This window comes from Aulonocara sp. 'chitande type north' Nkhata Bay, linkage group LG4 (genome assembly GCF_057382095.1).
Source record: "Aulonocara sp. 'chitande type north' Nkhata Bay isolate Kocher_YH1m ecotype deep benthic linkage group LG4, A_spYH_male_GT1.1, whole genome shotgun sequence".
In the NCBI taxonomy this organism is placed as follows: domain Eukaryota; kingdom Metazoa; phylum Chordata; class Actinopteri; order Cichliformes; family Cichlidae; genus Aulonocara; species Aulonocara sp. 'chitande type north' Nkhata Bay.
Genome location: NC_141347.1, coordinates 34,907,555 through 34,925,222, shown reverse-complemented (window position 1 = coordinate 34,925,222; position 17,668 = coordinate 34,907,555). Strand labels below are relative to the sequence as shown.

The following is a 17,668-nucleotide window of genomic DNA, read 5'->3' as shown; positions in this document are numbered from 1 at the left end:
TTCAAATACAGTTTATATACAGCACTGTGCAAAGGTTTTAGGCAGGTATGGAAAAATGCTGTAAACAAAGAAAGCTTTCAAAAATATAAAAGGTTGTTTATTGGCACCAAATGTTTTCTGCAGCAGGACAACGACCCCGACCGTACAGCCAAAGTCATTAAGAACTATCTGCACCATAAAGAAGAATAAGAAGTGCTGGAAGTGATGGTACGGCCCCCACAGAGCCCTGATCTCAACATCATCGAGTGTGTCAGGTTTACATGACATCCACAGAAGATCTGTGGTTAGTTCTCCAAGATGTCTGGAACAAACTACCAGCCGAGTTCCTTCAAAAACTGTGTGCAAGTGTACCTAGAAGAAGGCAAAGGGTGGTCACAGCAAACATTTCTCTTTTGTTCATTCGCTGCATTTTGTTGATTGATGAAAATAAAAGATGAACACTCCCATTTCTGAAAGCATTCTTTGTTTACAGCATTTTCTCACCTGCCTAAAACCGTTGCACACTTCTGTATGTTTAGTTGCCTAAACAATCACCCCCGTAGTGCTTCATTTGTACGGTGGACTTCACGCACCATTCGTTGTCTCAGTGCTTAGCTGCTACACCAGACACGACACCATGAAGTTACAGAATGCCTACTGAAACATTTAAACTTGTTTTCTTGACAGATTTTGCGCTTCTAATGAACTAACGCTTGCGGCTCACGGAGAAATTTAAGCACCGCGCAGCATCGAATTAATTAAATGAAACCCCGGTCTTTTAATTACTTTAAACAGATAGCTTTGTTGCCTAAACCTAATTCCATTTCCCAGTGTCAAAGTCCTGCACTTTGGCCCCATATCTAAGAGAAAAAATTAGAAATACATCTTAAGGGGCTGGAACCAAAAGAGGTGCAGAGCATGCATGTTACATTACTGGTAAATAACCTCTTTGCATAAGATACCAAAAAACTGCACTTCACTGTTGAACTAAATTATATCCAAATCCGTTTTAATGGGGTAGGAACCCCCCGCAGTCGGCATGTCTAGACACCGTCAGGATTAAAAGGGTAACAAACACGCTCGGTGTTGGAATTTATGTTTTGGTAACAGCAATCCGAAAACAGCATTCCACTTTCAGCCGGACCATGAAGGGAAAAACATTGATGCTAATAATTGAAGCCCATTAGATGTTCTTATAGTGTGTAGTTTGAAAGGAAGCCAACACACCACCAGCTCCTTTTAACAAGCCTTTTTGATAAGGTAGAAGCATCTGTGTTTATGCAGTGTGAGAAATATTATGAATAATTGGGGAGTTGACGGGCTGAATTCCTCCAGCATTAATCGAGCCTCTGAAATCTCTGATATTAGCTTCACATGAATCATTGTTAATTCCCATGAATCCATTACTGTTCCATGTGCAACTAAAAATAGAGTCCTGATAAATCAATGGGGACACTCGAGAGTGAGGACGGGGGGTTGGTGCTGCTTACTTCTGAAGCTTCTCTTTTCAGTACAACATAATGCCCTTGGCTCTCATCAATGATTATTCTCCATAATTCCCTCATAGATTTCTGTGTTACAACCAACGGTCGCGGCGGTGGGGGGAGGCAACAGACCTTGAACAGAACGTTTTCAGCCCAATCCCTCCCTAAATGCATTCCCCACATTTCGGCTTCGTCAAGGCCATTTTTTCCTCTTTTTTTACAAGCTCTATCCTTGACTTGAATATTTCTGTAATGACAGCAACCCATTTCTTGTTTATGCCAACAATGACAGGAGGTTTTCGCCAATTTTCCTCCATCTATCTTGAGAGGAAGCCTAATCCATTTGAAATAGCGTGGCGATCTTCTGCACTGATTGCATTTGTCACAGCTCAGCAAGTGCGCTACCTTGTGTGGAGAGTGTGCCCCCCGGACCTGCCCTCTTCTCTTCTGCACTGAAAGCCAACGCAGGCAATGGGCATCGCATGGCCTCACTCATGCACCGGGCGCAAGGGCAGACAGGTTCATCTGCACACAATCACAACGGACGGCCGCATCCCATTCCAATTGCATTTCCGCTCACGGGGGAAAGATCCCGTGGTGCATATTACTGTGGCTGAGACAAATTTAGCTGAAATGGAAAGGGAGATGGAAAAAGCTCACCTCTTACACTAATCTGGGCAAACGACACAGCGCGGGCTTCCTACAACAACACCACCGACACCGCGGAAAAATGGCTTTTAGATGGCAGAGCTGGCCCGTCTATGACAGAAGACAGTGAATTAATTAAGATAATAAATTGCACGTGTCATATTTGTCATCTTTTCAATCTTCACCTAATGAGGAAAAACGCGCGCACAAGAGTGTTCCTCAGTAAAAAGTTGTCTCGGATAAATGCGGACACCTTAAAAGGGAAATGCTCAACATTAGAAACTGAGCGATACTCAATGCTGACTGATATTTAATATATGTCATGTATACATTCATGCGTTCCGCTCCTGTGTGGGCACAAACAGACAGACATGAATGCAAATGAGGCTGAGAAGAAGGAATGAGAGCGCGAGACGGAGCGGGACACTCAGAAGTCTGCATATCTGATAGCAAAGCGGCCTGATTAGAATTTTGTCATGCCACAACTTACAAATTAAAATGAATTAGATCTTCCATGCCCTGACCTCCATTAAAAACACTTCATTGTTGATGAGCCATGATAGCATCTGCTATTGATTGGATAAGCATCAGTATGGCCAATCCCGTCCCTTCGCGAGGAGGTCATCCAAAGCAATTTAGGCATATTGAGAGATTGATCAGGGCTCCGGAGCTGCCACTTGGGCCCACTCAAAGCATAAAAAGTCTAAGGTGTAGCGCAGCCACTCCCTGCTACTCTGCGCACGGAGAGTCTCAAATCTAAATGCTAATGGTTTCTTTTAGAGCCTGGCTGCCCTTTAACCACTACAGTCAGACGTGAAGGATGGCTCTCAGTGTTTCGACAGCTCAGTCTTGTTTTGACCCCTCCCCGGCCTCCTCCCTCCCCCCAAACACTTCCAATAGCAAGAAGCCATTCTCTGGAATCAGCACTGAAAAGGAGGAAAATAACTGTGCAACAGTAATACAACAGGCTCTGTTTGAAGCATTACCAGCCTACCTGGTAGCAGCCTGATTCTGCCTCAGCCATAGTGGACTGTGGCAGAAAATGACCCTTAACACAGCTACTGTTGTGAAACATATTTTTGTGTGTGTGTGATTAACTGAACTGCTAAAAAATGCTGAAAATACAAATGTCATACAAAACTTTATTTAGAAAAAAGGCTGAAAAGAACAGAGCCATTAATTATTAACCACAAACTGTAGGAAATTTCAACTTTACACTGATTATTTTCTTTGTCTCCAGAACGCCGAGTCTTCTGATTACATAGGATGAAGGTTAAGATTAGAGCTGGGGTCATCGCCGACGATGACTTAGACCAGCGGTCCCCGACCTTTTTTGCGCCACGACCAGTTTGTCCAACAATATTTCACAGACTGACCAAAAAAAGAAGATTTATTCATGACACACGGGAAAAGACCCGAGGAAACAGAGTTAAAAATGATAAAAACGATAAAAAAAGAGATCGGTTTGCATTTACGATCTCGCTTTCTCCTTTAACCTCTATTAGAACTGGTCCTCCTAACTATGCAGTAACTAATGGAATTGCATTAAAGCTTGGTGTGCTGGAGTATCATACTGTACATATGTCCGCTGTGGCTGAATTCACAACAATGTAGGATTCACCATGGTAACAGAAATCAGAAGGCAAAGGTCATGCAAAGCGTTGGTAGTGGTGTCGCTTGGCAAGGGCGGGGCGGGGGCGGAAAAACCTCCACATGGGCCTTTTTCCATATACCGAGCACGCTCATCATCTCCTGTCCTCCAGCAGTTCCCTGCAAGGTTAGTAAGAGTCAATAAGACTTCCGCAAAGGTTAAGGAGACCTATAAGAAAGATATCAGGCAAACCGTGACCTCTCTGGATCCAGAAGAAGCACAAATAGAGTGGCATAACTGTCTTCGTTCATTTTCCATCCGAAAGTGAATCAAAGAAACGCGCTTCGTTTTTTTTTTTTGGTACAATTGCTTCATGAATTCACTATGAGCCATCTATACACTTTGACACAGAGCACTTTATGAATACAAAACCTGAAAAATGGGTCATCATCTGGCACTTTTTCTTCCAAGAACAATTTTTATTTGTAGATCCACATTTGAGGAACTCTAGATTTCTTTTCAGATTGTACAATTTCCCTTATCATCATCCCCAGTTTTATTGGTTACTCTATCAGGTACAGGAAGACAGTTCTGTCTTCAGAACTCCCACTGATTCATTTTTAATTTACTAAGAGTGGAAGAGCAGTAGCAGCGTACCTTAAATTCGCAGTGTTTTATGTATGGCAATCACAATAATGGGGAACGATGAGGAGATGGGAACAATAAATAGTTTGTCTGCTATAGAAACCACTCCCGCGGGGTACTTAATGCAGCAGCAGGCAGAAAGTGGGAAAGAGAAAAAAGGCAAATGTCTGTGTTATAAGCTGCTCTCTCTATATATGCACACAATTCATATATTCTAAAAAGCCACGGTCCTCTATTAAACCACTGCATCTTTATACTGCTGTATGCAACTCATCTAATCTCTAATCTGGAAAAAACTGGGACAAGAAAAACTCAGATCACAGACCCAAGAGGAGGACCACCTGAATGTTTGTGTGTATGGTACAAGTACCTCTCGTTTTGCTTTCAATGCTGAGAATAAGACAAGAACTGAAGCAGGTTTGAGGCTGAACTTGCAAAATGTCTTCTGGACTAGAAAGACGTACTCAAATAATGATATTCGACTGTGAGTTAGCCGTCAGCATGAAGGTTGTTGAGTTGAATCCACTGGCTGGCTGTATGAACCCTTCATGGGTTCTCTCCAGGTACATTTCCTCCCTAACAAGCCTAACAGACATGCATGATAGGTTAATTAACTGTGGATGTAAATGTAAAGTAAAAGTTGTTCCTTTTGAAACATGTTGGTTTCAGTACTAAGGCACTTTCACGTTAAAAGATTTCTGGTTTGTGTTGCACTTGTTTCACAAAACGAGTGAAACCTGGAGTGAACCCGGACACACACAGAAAGGACAAATGATCGATTCAAACCCAAGTCATTCTTGGTGTGCGGCAAGAATGCTAACCACCATGTGACCATGCTGCCCAGTAAATATTTCCACGGTTAAGAGGAAAAAAAAAATCACAACAGATGTTGTCAAGCAACCCTTGAAAAAGGAGATCATCATTGCAAAGATCTGCAATCAAGAGATGCCTTCATGAATGGAGATGCAGAGGTTTACAACTTCCGGCTGTTGTTTACACCAGAAACATCAAAAAGAGTCACAGCGCACAATCATAGCAAAGAAATTTGACAGATGAAATAAAGATGATCTTGAATCAGAATAATGAAGGTAGGTAAAAATCACGGAGGAGGGAAACGGCTCACAATCTGAAGCATGCCACATTATCTGTCCAACATGGTGGAGGTAGTGTTATGGCATGGACACGTATGGACATGTACGGCTGCCAGTGGAACCAGGTCACTAGTTTTTACTGATCATGTGACAGCGGGCAGAACCCTTTCAGCCAGGACGTTTTTCGCCCTGCAAAAGGCAAAAGCAAATCAAGAGTTTCAAAGCAAATAAATGGAATATTTTACAATGACCAAGTCAGTCACTGGATTTCAAACCAATACAGCATGCTTTACAGTTATTAATAAAAAAATGAATGCAGAAAGACCCACAAACAAGCAGCAACCGAAGGTGATGTCAGAGCAACTCAAGCAAGGAAACTGCAATCGGTCAGTCAGACACTATGAAGGACTTTCATCAAAGTATTAAAAACAACCCATATATTTGAAATCACGTTAGTCTGTCCAGTTAATTTTGAGCCTGGAGACGGTGCACAAGAATAATTCCTAAACAACAGACACAACATTTCTGTAAAGGTCCTGAATTAAAGCTGAAAGTCTTCACTTTGATTGTCTGATTTAAAATCCACCGTGGTTTCGGACAGAGACAAAATCGTCCAGCACATTATGGACCTAAGTGTACATGTGTATGTTTGGTCAGACACCAGCTCCGACTGGCTCGTGTTTTCCTTTCAGTTACGGGAACTGTGGCTTCATTATTGCCTCTCTGTCCTACGGGCTGCTGTTTCCTCAAGTGAGCATAAGAGGCTTAAGGGTAGAGGCGCATTTTCAGTTAGGGAATAAAAGTTCTGTCTATTAAATCTGATTAGCACACTAGTGGTGCCCAACTGTGTTGGATCGTGGCTCATCTTGGCTGATCAATGCCTTCACTCGAACAACCATCGGGTACAAAAAGGTTTGTACACAGCTCACGTTGTGCCCAGTTTCTTTGAAAGTGAAAATGTCAATATATCGAAAATATAACGTGCAAAACTGGCTTCAGGAACTGTCAGCCGTGCAAAGCAAAGCTTCTCTCAGTAACAACCTCTTACAGGTTTCTCACAGATTACACGTGTACTTCAGCTGCTGGGACGCTGGATGTAATCCAGGGAAACTTCTTGAGTAGAAAAGCCTTTTGGTCTTCGTATCTCTGTGATGGAATTATGTGTACCAAAATTAGAGTGCAAATTTGAATCAAACCTCTAAGCGAGATCTGTGGGTTCTTGGCAGTGAAGGGGGAACACAACAGGATTCTCGCACATATGCCACGCACATCCGTGAGAAGCTCAGCAGGCTGCCAACACCAAAGTGTTCATCACTCTCTTCCCACTCCTTTTCATAACACAGAGCAGATAAAGCCCCACAGTACCGGAATGAGCCCGACCAATCAGTATCGAGCATCAAAAAGTAAATGTTCAAGGAGAATGAAATGCCCCCATTGATTGGCCGCAGCACCGGTTCCAATCGATACCTGAGAGATAAGCAGCCGCTAGCCGCTGACATTGGTGATGTATAACTCCCGTGGCTGAACGGCAACTGATGACTTTTTTCCGTCTTGGTCAACACTCACCGGAGCAGCTCAGGCCGGGAGGCCAAAGGCAGACCCGGAGCGGCCGGCCGCCATCTAGATCGAGCTCCCGTTAGTCAAAATGGCCCCAAGCCATCAGCCGTGAAACCGAACTAGACTTAATCCATGCTAGTCAACCCCTACAATACGACCCCTTCTCTTTTGATTTGGAGAAATCCCACTAGTAAATCAGCTGGGGTTCATTTTTTGGAAGGTAAAAGTAAAGCGTAACACAGCAACAAGGATAAATTACCTGCAAAGGAACCAGTGTTATCGCTCTGTTTGTTTTTCAAAAGACAATAATGAAATAAATAAATGAAAAAATGGTTTGGAGAAAATGAAATGATGGCGTGGCGGTGTTTTGTGAAATTGTGCTGTCAAACGTTTCTCCTTTCTAATTTCCTGGAGCGCAGATGATGGAGCATGTGTGCTGACAGCTGAATCAGATAAAAAAAAAAAAAAGGGGAGAAAGACTTCTCTTTTTCCACCTCACGAGCGTTTCTATGTCACATTTATAAATATAATAACAATTAGTCTGGGGCAAATGACAATTGACAGATACCGCGGACTTGTGTGCGCTGTAATTTTTTTCAATGTGGCCATTTGTTTAAGTGTCAGACTGACAGGTGCGGTTGGAAATATGAAATACGGAGACTGACGCAGCAAAGGGAGAAACCGTATCTATTCTGTTTATTTACCAGCACGGTGTTATTTAAATGGGGCTCATTTATATTTTATGAAAGCAGGTGGAAGCTCTCAGAGGTATTAAAATTAGAATTACGGTATAAGCCCAAAATGTGCTCGCTCATTCATGATACAGTAACTTTTAATACGGCCACTGCCGCCGCCGCCGTCTTTATAAACGTACAAAGGTCTTGGAGCAGCCGGTCCTGCGTGCATGCGCGTGCACATTTGATGGGACCGTCCCAGCACAACTGTCACTTCGCTCCCCTGTTACAGGTGCTCCACACAGGGGAGCTGGCAGCTCTGACGGACGCCTCCTCCTAGGGATTTATGGGAAATGACAGCTCCCGCAAAATAAAACTGAAGCGGTCGGGGAAGGGAAGACAACGGAAGTTCCAAACCGTGAGTGCACAGGGCTGACACTAGCTGAAATTTATTTCCTCCGCTCTGCCTGGCAGTTTGGTTGGAAATGTGCTATTCATACTTTTAGGCCCGCAGACAGAGCGAGAGCGAGAGCGAGCGAGCGAGCGAGAGGGGGCCCCACCCTTAATCTACTTCCTCTGTTTGGGGTAATGGTCTACGAGGTCTTTCTGCCGGGGAAAATCACATTTCTTACATGGCTGCCTCTTGATGAATTATTTCACATTTCACTTACTTACCTTTTCAAAAGTTAATCTACATCAATAATGTTAAAGGAAAATTTCACAGCTACAAATGAACTGCTCCCCTTATTTAAACTCAAAAGGTGTGGACCGTTTGGCTGCTTAAAAAGTCCATTTCAAACTTCATCATTTAACCGTTTGCCAGCATATCTGAATGCACACGGGCCAGCCCGGCGTTCTGATTTTCTACATATTTAAATATGGACCATCTTTAATTGAGCAGAAACTGCTGTGGAGAACAGTGCTGAACTAATACTGAGGCTGAAATATCATTACGCTGATGGAAGCCGGGCTTCTGTGGCTTTTATTGGCAGCTAGCGAGCTAAATGTGTGGTTCGATTCAGAGGCGGCCATAGCTGCAGAGGCACAGTAATCGACTTTGGGACAAAATGGTGTGGAAAATGACGTGTAGGCTTTCGCCTAAAGGCAAGCCGATGCAGGCAGAAATCTATCACTCAGGTGCACACCGGCATTGGCATTTTCACAAATGTGATTTAGTCGACGATACCGTAGAGCTGATGTGCTGGACCAGTGCTTTCGGTGAAAGGATCGGCTGCTTGAGCTGCAGAAAATGTCCGCGCGTTTGATTCGGTTTGAACCCTGCCGTGTTCAGATAAAACAATGTTTTACATATGAATCCCTGCAGCGTATCGGAGCATATTTAGGTCAAACTACCCTGAACCTTGCGAGCATTAGACCGAATTTTAAATCTCTAACCTCATTCGAGTCATTTCTTTGCCAAGCCTGTTGAAAATCAGCCCTTTGTTTTTGAGATCAACACGAGATTCACTGCTGTTCCACACTACTGTGCTGTGAGTATTTTTGGCTCAGTGCTGCCAAAGTTTGGACACAGCCATTTATAATTCTCTCACAAGGCAAGCAGCTCGCTTCTTTTTTCCAAACACACTCCATGGGATACAGACCGGTCCACGCTGTCGTGTGGTTTGCTCGCAGAATCGCATTATTTCCAAGCAGCAGCAGCTTTAGCGAGCACCAAAGTCAAAAGGGCCTTGACCAGTAAACCGAGCGTTAATCGTCACAATAAGACACAATTAAACAACGATTATGTAAAAGACCTTTTTGCTTTGGGAGTGTCTCAACTATTACATCAGCGTCTAAACCTCAGATTCAGAGTGTCTCTCTCCCAGTAGCATGCCTGGAGGCGCAACAGTCACACCCACACATGCACGCACACACATATACACTCGCCGAAGCACAGTGCAGATCAAGTGTGCCTGGAGAGCTCTATAGAGAAGCCAGTTTTACTCATTAGACTGCATGTGCACCGCTCTCCAAAAAAACCCTCACTCTAATCACTGTCACCAGACCTCGGCTGAAAAACAGATAATTAATGTTGGGCCCTGCCTCAATCGGCTTCCACGCTAAGCAGCTCTGTGTACATATGTGTGCGCATGTGTGTGGGTGTCTGCATGTTTGTCTATTTGGAGTCTGTCGATGTAGGAGGCCCCCCGGGGACCGCGGATGCTCAAGCCATCCACAACAACGATTTCTCTCAGGCTCGCATTAGCTCTCAGAAGAACAATTGCACACCAGATAATGCACGAATTTACAGAAGAAGAAAAACCCCTTCCACTGCGCAGCCAGAGCCGTTCGCCGCCCGTGTTTCACGCCGTCTCCGTCTTCGACGATTCTGTAACGTCTCGCCCTTTTTTTGCCCTTTTAGCTCCCCTTCGCCCATTTATTACATGGAATGGACTTCTTAATTGTATGCTTTGCAGAGCAGATTTATTTATGTTCTTTTTCCCTTCCTAAAGGCAATTATTAATATCATAAATATTTGATGATACTTTGCGTGACCCTGCAGAGAATGACAGAGAGAGGTACTGAAGGTTAATGCTGGGGGTGCAGACTGATTAAATGGCGACCGAATGGCAAAAGCCCATGCAGAGCTGCTATAAACTTTCTAATGAAATGGACTAAATAAACACTGTTTGCAGCACAATTTAGCTACGGGACTTTAATAAGGTAATTTACAAAAACACATTTTTTTCCTCTCTTGCCCCCAGTGATATCTACACATAAAAATACTTTTGGTTTTACTCGCTCGGGTTTTGAGATATCCGTCTTTGAAATTGCTGCCTCAAACCAGAAACGGTGAAGGGGAATCGAATTTCAGGTGTTGTGCTCGCAGCATTCAAAAATCACATTTAACAAAAACCCAAAACTCAACAGCAATAAGTCTCTCTGGAAGAACCAAGTTTGGATAATCAAGAGACCTCTGATAGTCTTTAGGTTCACCAACTAATTTGTGCATTCACAGAAAATTAATTAGAATCTCTTTTACCTAAGTAAGGCGGCAAACATCCACCTGTTTCGTATTTAAATGTACATGTTTTTTGAAACTTGGCATAATTACTAGCCTCTACTAGGTCAAAGAAGACTTTTAAAAAAGAAAAAATCACCCCTAAAACAAATTTACATATTTTTTTTTATCTCTGAACCAGGGTTAGGTTTAGTGATGCACGCAAACCGTTTTATTGGTTGATGGTTCCTGGCTCTACCTAGACTGAATGTCAAAACATCATTGGGTTGCGTGACTGGGTGAATGAGGCTTACTGTAAGAAAGTGCTATAAAAGTATAGTCCATTTATCTTAAATATAATAGAACTAAAGCGAACTACACGACCAAAACTACTTAAATAATCAGCAATGATGAATCTTTCTACAAATTATGACCTGGTTATTCAAAAAAAATTGGTTACTCAATCCTTTCTGTGGATGGTTTCATGTAGGAACTTCTGCCAGCTGAAAGCAGCTAGCTAAGGTTACAGCTGAGCTCAGGAGGGAGCCATTCATGTTTGCATCCTGTCACGAGCAAGACTTACAGCTAGAGGCACGCTTGCTCTAGGATGTGATAAGTTCATGCAAGTAACTCAGAAAGGTAACATTTTTTTTTCTTCTTGAGTTACCAGAGCAGGATTTGTGGACAGCTTTGAAGCCAGTCTAGTCTGTAAGCCTGACGTCATTAGCCGTTTCCAGGTCCAAACTCCGTCTCCTTCAGGTCCTAAAGTCAAACGAACACTGCGGCATCACTGAGAGTTACAAACTGTCTAAATTCCTTCATCTGTAATAAAATGATCAGCGTTCTGCTCTACCAGGTGTAACAGTGAAGTTTAACATCCAGGCATCCACGAAAACAGAATTTATGAAGTTTAACGGAGTCTGAAGTTAGCAGGGAGTTAGCTCGCTAGTTTCCACCTAAACATGATATAGCATGTTCTGACTGAGAGATTTCTGAAAAATTCAAACGTACAGCTCTGCTACCACTTCCAACATAAATGAAGACAGGAAATTAAACAGCAGTGATGTTTGTAGGGTTACTGAAGTTGGGCTAGCTGGTATATAATGATGTGCTACGTGGTGGCTAGCTACTCGATAAAAGTTAACGTGAGGGTTCCTGATGGTTAGGGACAAATGCAATCACATGGCAGGATGCTGTACACGGACCAAACTTCAGTCAGGAGAACAACGGAGATAATCCATCCACAATATGAGGTTAGTCATTAATATATAGTTGCATGGGCTGGAGTTACATCATAAGGTTTTGAAAACTGAGCTTTAAAATTAACAGTGGTAATAAAAACAGAGGGAGACTGACAGTGATCACTGACTGATTTTGGGGGCTTGTTCAGATTAAATAGAACAAGATACAAAACATGTTAAAAACACAACAACCTCAAACACAGAGTAGTTTGGACCGGAAAGCAGGGTTTATATGTCATTACATAAAAACCGGATATCCCCAAACCTGGGCAACTCTCAATTTAGATGGATAAATAACACGATTGGCCAGAGGAAATGATGTTACTCCATGCTTTTTCTATTATTTATTAATGTGACTAACTCCCAGAGGTTTGAAACCCATTTCCAGAGGTCCTCCTGTCGCCAAGAACCCCTTACAAATAAGGTTTTCTAATATGCCGCCAGTTTAGCTGCCTCGGTCTGAACTTCTGTGAGGACTGGCTCAAGCATTTCTCTGTCATCACCAGCTCCTTCACTGCCTACAGTAAGCACAACCAAGCAACAGCAGGAAGGTTTGCTGCAGGAGCAAGAGCAGTGATACCAAGCTCATTGTTTCTATTGGAGTAGCATTCACAATATGCTTGCTTTAACCTCCTGAGACCTGAGCTGTTGTTTGGGATGCATTTTTAATTCCTTATAGCTATTCTGGGCTATTTGAACAGGAAGAATTTACAGCCCAACACCATATTGTCACCATTGTGTAACAAAGTTTAAACACTTTACTGAGGTCAAGAAAAGCCAGAATGTAATGCCTCCACACGAGGACATCATTTTATATTTATGTGTTTTGTTTTTTACATGAAGTATTTTGGGGACCACTTGGCTATAGTCTGTGGATTCCTGGAACTTCCTTTATGACACTCAGTTGCTGTAAGTTGGCTATTTAAGGTTCTACATGTAATTATTAAGCAGTGCAAACAAAATTCGACTTTATTGATCTCGGCTGGAGGCAGATACTGTAAAATCCAGATAAAACAACTGTATACAGGATTGGAAAATGCATTTTGATGCCCAAGCCACTTTCATAGCTTAGAAACTGTTAAACGTTTTATTGCACGTATGCTCGTGTTTCTTTAAAAACCTTGTGACTTCAGCGGCACTTTGCCCTGCCATTACAATCTTTCTCACAAAGGTTTTTAAAACCAAGCTATCCTTGCCAGGCTCACTCCTCAAATCAATTCTGCTTTTTTGGCTTTTCATGAAGAGATACAAAAAAAAAAAAATCTCTTCAATATTTGCCACACATGTCCTTCATCGCTGAATTGTGGTATTCAGGAGGTTCTGAATAGGCACTGTACTCCATTGTCTAAGAATGCCAGCGAAAGCCAACAGCCGCACAACGCACCAATTACAGCGTCAACTCTCACGAGCAGCGCCGCATGCGTGTCGAGACTGGAAAACATACGATGGGCTTGCAATTGTAATCAGAACTGTTTAAATAGTAACAAGTGTGCAAATTAGTCGTTCTGTTGCTCATTATTCAAGACGTGCAATCACTAGTTCCCAACATCCCAAAGTCTGGGAGAGATTTGAAACAACCAAAACACACAAACATGCAAACAAATGAAATAACAGGAGCTCAAACCCTCGATTCAGTCGATATAATTTAATCAGCAAAATGTGTGATTAAAATATTTAATGAGCTCCAGCATATGACATTTATTGACTTACCAAATGTCTCTTTCTTTATACATTCAGACATGGCTGAACACCTACACAAAATGATTTCAAGCTGACATATATAATTTGACCTTGTCAGAAGCTGATCTCCTTCCCCCCACATTTCCTCGTGCGTGCTGTGTAATTGAGCCTTCAGGGAGAGTGGAAACCCTATCGGCCCTCGCTTTGTACGGATCTGTATGGATGATCAGGACTGGTTACCAACTATCAAATCAATAAGTGCAGATACACAAGCAGATAGTGATGAATATGGGTTGACGGCAATTTATCTTGCCTTCACGAGCGGTTTATTAACTGCGGAGATCACAGACTTACATTAACAGAACCTCTGGGGTAAATTCTTAGCAGTGAAAGATATATGTAATTAAATATGTTTCCTAGCATAAAAGGCTATTAACTTCCCTTCGATATATTTCTCCACAATGAAACATACAATATAGGAAAAGATACATTTAAATTGGTCAGTGACCAACTCAGAAGCAGACAGGCGTTCTGCATTTAAATTGCATAAATTTCCTATGAAAGCCACTGGCAAATCCAAAATGAAAGTTCCATTAATTCACAGAGTTTAAAGTACTTTTTTGTGATGTAGCTTTTGTAGTCTTTCTTTGCTGCAAATGTCATAGCTTTGATGATGGTTATAGGTTGTCGGTTTTATTTTTAGGCCATGAAATCAGGAATTAATCTGAGGCAAAACCGGAGGAGGAGAGGCCTGTCTTGTTTATCTTGATTTGTGTGTCTTTGTGCGTTAAGCCACACGGGTTCAGTAAATTCGCCAAGGCCAGATGGAGGCGGACGTCAGTCTCAGGCTGATCGTTCACTTTTGCTGACACATCAGCGACCAGAGGCTCGTCGGGTCTCGAGAGCTGCCGATGTCTCGCTGCACGCTTCTAACAATCGGAATCAATCCCACCTTCAGACTCAGTGACTTGGAAAATGCAGAAAAAACAGCACCTATAGCAGCTAAACCAGAAAAGCCCGAGAATTATAAAACAGCAGCAGAGTGAAGTCCAAACAACTAAAACGTGGGGTAATATAAATTCAATTTTAAGCATAAATGGGTGCTGTGGTGCATGTGATCCACGTTAAACCACATCATAAAAATGCAAATGCTTTCATTCTCACTCCAGGAGTTTACAGTCCAGCAACAAATCTAATATATTGTGGGATGTTTAACATATAGATCTTTTCATTTCCCACATTCGAAGCAAGCGAGGCACCGCACAATATCCTGGGCTTCACAAATGTAATATAACCCGGATTGCAATGGGCCAGTGTGATGCAGCTGTGGCATTAGGGCCAATGGGAGCTCTTTAAATGAGAGAGTGGCTGTAAACACCACGTCTACTTTCTCCTCTCGCCGGCATTACTAGCGAAGCTGATGACAAGTGCCGAGCAGCCCTCTAGTGCCTTTAATACAGCGAGAGCATTCTCCAGGGGAAATGCAATCTGTGTCCTCTGTACAGATCCACTGTCTGCACTTCCCCACATGTGAGCTGCTATCATATTATACTCCCCGCTCTCAAAATGGGAGAAGGAAATAGGAAATCGGCTCGGCCAGAGATGAACCAGGAACATAATCAAAAAATAGTGTGGCGCAAACGGCGCAGATCAGCCCGGCACGCAGACCTCCCCTGGCTGAGCGCTAAACAATAAGCAGCGGGGACTGCTCGGGATTCTTACGCCGCTGAGAAGAAAGTACGCCCCTTTTTTCACCCCTCGGGCATCTATTGGCTTATAGCAGCTTATATATTTAAGATTGGAGACGGGAACAGGGATACTTCCCTCATGTGGCGATCCCGCACGCTTTTATTGCCAATAAAAACAGCAGAAGTGCACAGACAAAAGAATCTGTGTGTGTGAAACATGATTTAGCTGACCTTGCTCATTACTGGGGTCCTTTTAGTTTTGCTTTTTTCCCCCCCCCCCCCCTCACATCTGAGCTGAACAAAAAGACATAAAAATGCAGGGTTGACTTTTTGGGAAAAGTATGCAAAATCTCAAAGTATGAATGACACTTTTGTTGGATTGTTTTTGTTTGAGCTGTGCAAAGACAGGACAAAGCCTAATCTAAACAGCCGACATCAAGAAACACACTGCACGCCTTACGAAAGGAAAAAAAGGAAAACACAATCTGCACTTTTTTCTTTTTTCGCCTGCCTGCCTGCCTGAAAAAGACAAAGACACTTGAGCTGTGCATGGATGGCGAGTATGCTGTTGGATCAGTGTGTGGAGTAAAGTCTCAGTGTGGGTACGAAGTAAATGTGCCAAACACGTGTGTGTGTGTGTGTGCATTTGTGCGTGAGAGACAAAGTGTGTGTGACAGCGTTAAGCCTGAGTGAGAAGTGAAAGGACTGCTGTACTCACAGTTGTGCTCTTGTTTCCCTGTGGTCTGTCGGCGTGTCAGAGTTTCATCCTTTCAGCATCTCTCCCTGGGCTGGGCTTCCTCTTCCTCTTCTGACCAAAAGGTGTGAGGTGGTGGTGGTGGAGGAGGAGGAGGAGGGGATGCACGGATTGAGCACAGAGGAATGAGAGAGAGAGAGGAAGAAGACGAGGAGGAGGGAGTGCGAGTGAGCGAGTCAGAGAAAGAGAGAGAGCACGCTTTGGATGAAGGGAGGGCGAGAGGCAGCTTGCGATTGGCCTGTCAGTCCGGGAGAGGGTGCATGGGTCTCAGTGGTGTCAGGGCGGCGAGCTGCCTGCACCCCAGTCGCTCTGCCGACGTCTCCGATTTAAACACCTCGAGAGGCGGTTGTATGGTTCCTGCGGCACACAACACACAAGCTCGCTGGCTGGCTCACGACTCACACACTCTGCATCCACATCAGAGAGAGGGAGGGAGAGAGGAAGGAGGAGGGAGGGTTGATAGAGTGAGGCAGACAAATTCAGAGGGCCGATGACAGCTTCAAGCTGAAGCTTCTCCTTGGCTCCTCATCAATGACAGGTACTGAGGAACAAGAGACAGAGGGAGGCTCCCCCCTCCCATTCACGCAGTTCTACACACGCACACACGTATTCATGTACACACACACAAATCACTCCTCCATATCCAACCACCGTCACCCTCCCTCCCCATCTCAATTACCATAGCCGCGACAGATGTATTGGGCTTGTCAGCTCTCAAGCATGGCTGTGGAGGAGATGTGGGCTAACTTATCTCATCTAATTTAACCAAGCTGTAATCAGACAGCACTATGGAGCTCATTTATGGTCCGACTGTTTTGGAGGTGGTGGGGTGGGAAAGGAGCAGTAGATGTGGGAAGCTCGTGGCATGGAGACAGACGCAGACAAACTGCAATTAGCTCAGCCTAGGTCAGAGAGCTGCATCCGTGAGGTTCAGACCGAAGTCGTTTGTACTGGGAGCCGAACTTGGAAAATGAAAAGAAAAAAACATTGTTAAAGTCCAGAAAAAAAATGCAGAAAAACAGAAAACAAAAAATTCCAAAAGAAGCTGCAAACTAGTTACAGTGATTTAACTGTGACACATGATGCTGTCGATGTAATTTGGGTAATTTTAGCGAGCCAACACCCTGAAAGATTTCAAAAATGCCGTTCTGTCTGAACAAGAGGCACTGGTAAGGATATTAAGCCTGACGTTTCTGCAGTGGACGCCCAGCTCTGCAGCTTAATGTCAAGCGCCGGAATTTTTTTTTTCTTCTCCTCATTAACCGTCGTGCCCGGTCAACAGCAGACCGACTCCAATCGGCTCCACACAGAGTCCCATGAATCCCATCTCCGTCCTCTTCACTCCACCAAATTCAATTAAAAAGAGAAATTGGCAATTAGATCACTGTTATGATCCTGTAACAATGATCTAATCTGTAATTCATTGGCTGGTGTTCCCCTGGGGTGGGGTGGGGGAGGTTGGGTTGATGTAGTGGCTCCTTGGCATTCACCTCGGCTCGGGCGGCGCACGAGGCCGCGGGTGGAGCGGTGGGACCGAAGGCCTCGACGGTGCCACCGCCGGGGCCTCGGCTTGCCCGCGGCAAGAACACGACCTGTGACGTGCGCTCGTTTGTTTTGTTCTCGTAGACGTGCAGGTTGCAGGTGTAATGTATGCAAACACGCGTGGGGACTCGCACAGATTTACAGCTGATGTGC

At 43.8% G+C, this 17,668-nt stretch overlaps 1 protein-coding gene across 2 annotated transcripts in view; it reads right to left on the bottom strand.

Annotated features, from left to right (window-relative positions):
• The window catches only part of LOC147333167 (RNA binding protein fox-1 homolog 3-like), a 434,532-nt gene extending 418,249 nt beyond the window's left edge, over positions 1–16,283 (bottom strand). For both annotated transcript variants that reach the window (XM_086290156.1, XM_086290157.1), the window contains exon 1: positions 15,938–16,283. The gene's annotated coding sequence lies outside the window, so the exon portion shown is untranslated. The remainder of the gene's footprint in view (positions 1–15,937) is intronic.
• Between the last annotated feature and the right edge of the window lie 1,385 nt (positions 16,284–17,668).